The sequence below is a fragment of the Octopus sinensis genome, linkage group LG10 (genome assembly GCF_006345805.1).
Source record: "Octopus sinensis linkage group LG10, ASM634580v1, whole genome shotgun sequence".
NCBI lineage: Eukaryota > Metazoa > Mollusca > Cephalopoda > Octopoda > Octopodidae > Octopus > Octopus sinensis.
Genome location: NC_043006.1, coordinates 20024683 through 20029902, shown reverse-complemented (window position 1 = coordinate 20029902; position 5220 = coordinate 20024683).

Sequence of the window (5220 nt, the reverse complement as noted above, 5' to 3'; positions counted from 1 at the left end):
TTGTGAGTGTTTATTGAGCGAAAACACCTAAAAGCTCCACGAGGCTCCGGCAGGGGATGGTGGTGATCCCTGCTGTACTCTTTCACCACAACTTTCTCTCACTCTTACTTCCTGTTTCTGTTGTACCTGTATTTCAAAGGGCCGGCCTTGTCACTCTCTGTGTCACGCTGAATATCCCCGAGAACTACGTTAAGGGTACACGTGTCTGTGGAGTGCTCAGCCACTTACACGTTAATTTCACGAGCAGGCTGTTCCGTTGATCGGATCAACCGGAACCCTCATCGTCGTAACCGACGGAGTGCTTCCATCCATTTCATTAAAACAACATTGTAATGTGACCTGCGGGAGATTTGGCTGCTTTTTCAGTCATCCTTTATGGTGGGTTGGCTCCCTGGCTGCTAATCAGAATGCATAGATAGCCATATATGCTGCTGGAATAGAGCAATTTGAAACTGAACGCAGGAGACTAAATTAAGGGAGGAGGAGACGTCGTCATCAAACCTCAGCAGCTGTTATTCAGGGTCACTTTCATTGCCCTCTTTGCCACAGGATCTTCCTATCTCGTATCGGTCTTATCAGCCACGTCCGTTCCCGTGAGAAACAATGTGCTGGAGACAGAAGCGGAGGGCGGTGGAAGATGAATGTCTTGGATCGAGGCTCTCATCGCCTTTCATGGGCTTGTCATATGCAAGTAAGTTGTGGAGGCGCAATGGCCCAGTGGTTAGGGCAGCGGACTCGCGGTCGTAGGATCGCGGTTTCGATTCCCAGACCGGGCGTTGTGAGTGTTTATTGAGCGAAAACACCTAAAAGCTCCACGAGGCTCCGGCAGGGGATGGTGGTGATCATCAGTTTATTTTATGGATCCCAAAAGGATAAAAGGTAAAGTCGACCTCGGCGGAATTTAAACTCAGAACGTAAAGACGAACGAAATGTCGCTAAGCATTCCCCCCAGGGGTGCTTACATTTCAGCCAGCTCGCTGTCATAATTGTTTTCAAATTTCGGTACCTATTTGATCTTGCTTTTTTTGTGTTAGCAACGTGTTGTTCTCATTTTAAACTTTATCCTTACGGATTTTCGGTACTAGTATCGTAGACTGGTCCCGGTTTGCGCACACGCGCAGACGCGCGTCCGTGCTAGCCAGACGTAGGCAGTCGATCCTACGAGCTGACTGGCGCATGCACGATATATACTTGTATCGATATATACGATATATACTTGTATACGATATATACAAGTATATATCGTATATATCGATACATGTATATATCGTGCATGCGCCAGTTAGCTCCTAGGATCGACTGCCTACGTCTGGCTAGCGCGGACGCGCGTCTGCGCGTGTGCGCAAACCGGGACCAGTCTACGATACTAGTACCCGGATTTTCTATAGAGCTCAGAGCCACATTATTTACGTCGTAATTTGGAGTGTTGGCTTTGAACTAATAAACTTAAAAATAAGAATATCGCATTGCTAACACAAAAACAAGACAGTATTGACTTGTAAAACTTTAATATATTTGGTAGCTTATTATGATTGCAAAACGAAATACTATGACCTTGGAGGCGCAATAGAAAATACATACAAACCGTGGAGGCGCAATGGCCCAGTGGTTAGGGCAGCGGACTCACGGTCATAGGATCGCGGTTTCGATTCCCAGACCGGGCGTTGTGAGTGTTTATTGAGCGAAAACACCTAAAGCTCCACGATGCTCCGGCAGGGGTGGTGGTGATCCCTGCTGTACTCTTTCATCACAACTTTCTCTCACTCTTACTTCCTGTTTCTGTTGTACCTGTATTTCAAAGGGCCGGCCTTGTCACTCTCTGTGTCACGCTGAATATCCCCGAGAACTACGTTAAGGGTACACGTGTCTGTGGAGTGCTCAGCCACTTACACGTTAATTTCACGAGCAGGCTGTTCCGTTGATTCGGATCAACCGGAACCCTCGTCGTCGTAACAGACGGAGTGCTTCCACTATGACCTTGCTAAGAATTAATATTTAAGTATCAGATGCCAGAAATGTGTGAAATACATAAATTGGTCTATCCAATAGTGTTACACTGCTAAACTCAGTGGGCTTTTAAGCAATGTGTTCGTGAATAACTGTTGGGTCGGATGTGGTGCTGATGAAAGAGCAATGACTCTTGAAATATGCATGTACAACCATTTCTTATTTTCTCTATCTTCAGTCGCTTTGCTTACATAAACGTATTCGTATACGAAGCGTCGTAACTTTCAGTGCTGGCTCTGGGCTCTATAGAAAATCTGTAGCTAAACTTAAAAGTTTGTGCATTTGTAGTGTTTTTCGGAAATTAGACTTTTTTAATGATTGCAGTGTGATATATAATGAATAAATGAAAAGGAGAACGTGATAGGCTGTGTGACTCCAATGGACAGTGGGAAAATGAATTCTTATTTATATCGAATCCTTCACGAAAACCGTTGTGCATTGTTTGTTAGACTAGTTCTCACATGATTTAAAATACGACCTAAATAGACATTACAAAACGCGGCATCACATTTAAATAGAAGCAAAACTGATGTTACTGCTTGGATCTGAGTTAGAGAAAGAAAATATTGGTAGGGAAAACGGCGGAAAATCAAAATAGAAGATAGTGTATATTTATTGAAAGAAGGAAATTTTAACGACGAAAAATAGAATCGTACCATGAAATTAATTTAGCGGAAGTTTTTTCTCTGATGGAGAAGAAATTATTGCAATTCATTTCTAAATATTTGGTGATAAAAATATCAAAAATAACAAAAGATATCAAAAAAAAAAAAGTCCACAAAATTATTCTGTCAAAGGAAACATTTATAAGATATACTAGAGGACTTTCTCGTTCTGTATTTCTGCAACTATCCTTAAAATCCTTAAAAATGTTTTAGCCAGAAGGCTGCGGCCATGCTGGGGCACCACCGCTGAAACTATGAGGCCTTTTTGTTTTTTTATCAAACTTGTACATTATATTGTTTCGCTGCGAACGAAACTACCAACATAATGGTGACAATGAATTTTTCAGGCTCAATAAAATAAGTACCAGTTGCGTACTGGAGTCGATACAATCGACTTGCTCCTTGCCCCAAGATTTAGGAACTTGTACATATAGTTGAAAGAATTATTATTATTGACAAAATGCTTAGTGACAGTTCTTTCGGTTCTTTTCGTTCAAATGCTGCCGAATTCGACTTCGCCTTTCATCCTTTCGGGGTCGAAGAAAGAACTACCTATTAAGTGGCTGTGTGGTAAGTAGCTTGCATACGAACCACATGGTTCCGGGTTCAGTCCCACTGCGTGGCACCTTGGGCAAGTGTCTTGTACTATAGCCTCGGGCCGACCAAAGCCTTGTGAGTGAATTTGGTTGATGGAAACTGAAAGAAGCCCGTCGTATGTATGTATGTATGTATGTATGTATGTATGTATGTATGTATGTATATTTATAGATATATGTATGTATATATGTATGTATGTGTATATGTTTGTGTGTCTGTGCTTGTCCCCCCAGCATCGCTTGACAGTCGATGCTGGTGTGTTTACGTTCCCGTAACTTAGCGGTTCGGCAAAAGAGACCGATAGAATAAGTACTAGGCTTACAAAGAATAAGTCCTGGGGCCGATTTGCTCGACTAAAGGCGGTGCTCCAGCATGGCCACAGGAAAAGAGTAAAAGAGAGTTAAGTGCTGAGATTAACGTAATTGGCTAGCCCCCCCCCCACTCCTACATAATTTCAGGCCTTGTGCCTATAATAGAATGTATTATTATGATTATCATTAAAAAAGGTGGCGATCTAACAGAATCGTTAACACACGGGGCAAAATGCTTAGCAGCATTTCGCCCGTCTTCACGTTGTGAGTTCAAATTCCGCCGAGGTCGACTTTGCCTTTCATCCTTTCGGAGTCGATAAAATAAGTACCAGTTGAGCAATGGGGTCGGTCGATGTAATCGACATGTCTCCTCCCCCCCAAATTTCAGGCCTTCTATCTTTTGTAGAAAGGATTGTTATTTTCATTAAAGTGGCGAACAGAAAGAATCGGACTTGTCAGCAATTCTTATCGCTTTACATTCTGAATTCAAATTCCACCGTGGTCAACTTCGCCTTTCATTCTTTTGGATCGATATATAAAGTAACAGTTAAGTTCTTGGGGCTGCTGTAATCAACTAGTATTCCCCACCCACGCCACCAGCAAATTTCAGGCTTTGTGCCTATAGTAGAAAGAACTATTATTATCATTAAGGTTCCAAGCTGAAAGGATCGGACAAAATGCTAACAAGCGGTTCTTTTGGTTTTACGCCCCGAATTCAGTTTCCACCGAAGTAGACTTTGCCTTTCAGCTTTTCGGGATCGATAAAATAAAAGTCTCAGTTGAGCACTGGGGTCGATATAATCGATTTACCCCTTCGTCGAAGTTGCTGGCCTTGTGCCAAAATCTCAAACCAATATTTTGAAACACCTCAAGGCGGCGAGCTGGCAGAAACGTTAGCATGCCTGGCGAAATGCGTAGCCGTATTTCGTCTGCCGTTACGTTCTGAGTTCAAATTCCGCCGAGGTCGACTTTGCCTTTCATCCTTTCGGGGGTCGATAAATTAAGCACCAGTTACGCACTGGGGTCGATGTAATCGACTTAATACCTATGTCTGTCCTTGTTTGTCCCCTCTGTGTTTAGCCCCTTGTGGGCAATAAAGAAATAGGTATTTCGTCTGTCTTCATGTTCTGAGTTCAAATACCGCCGTGGTCGACTTTACCCCTCGTTCTTCCTCAGTTGAGAATAAATCTGAGCACTGGGGTCGTCATAATCGTTTAGTCTCCTTCCCTCCCATCAAATTTCAGGCCTTGTGCCTTTAGCACGAGGGTTCTCAACCATCTTTTATTTATGGACGTCTTCGATTACATTTTTATTCCGGCAGTTCCCCATAGACATTCTTAGCTTTCAGATTATTCCGAAGCTTATTTATTGACATTGTTTTGAATTGGTTGGCATCCTTTTTGTCTCGGGAGACAATGGAGTTGCGCATAAAGTAGTCTAGTCCGAAGCACGAATTATCTTGTAGCTTCAAGATTTTGATGATGTGACTGTTTATTTTTACAATGACACAGTAAGGTAGGCGTGAGAGGACAGATTGTGTCGGTTTCAACACAAAGCAGGTAGAATATTTTTGGCCTGATTTGCTAAAAGGAGTTAAAAAACTAGTTTTATAGAAACTTCTTCCAAAATTCCTATTTCGT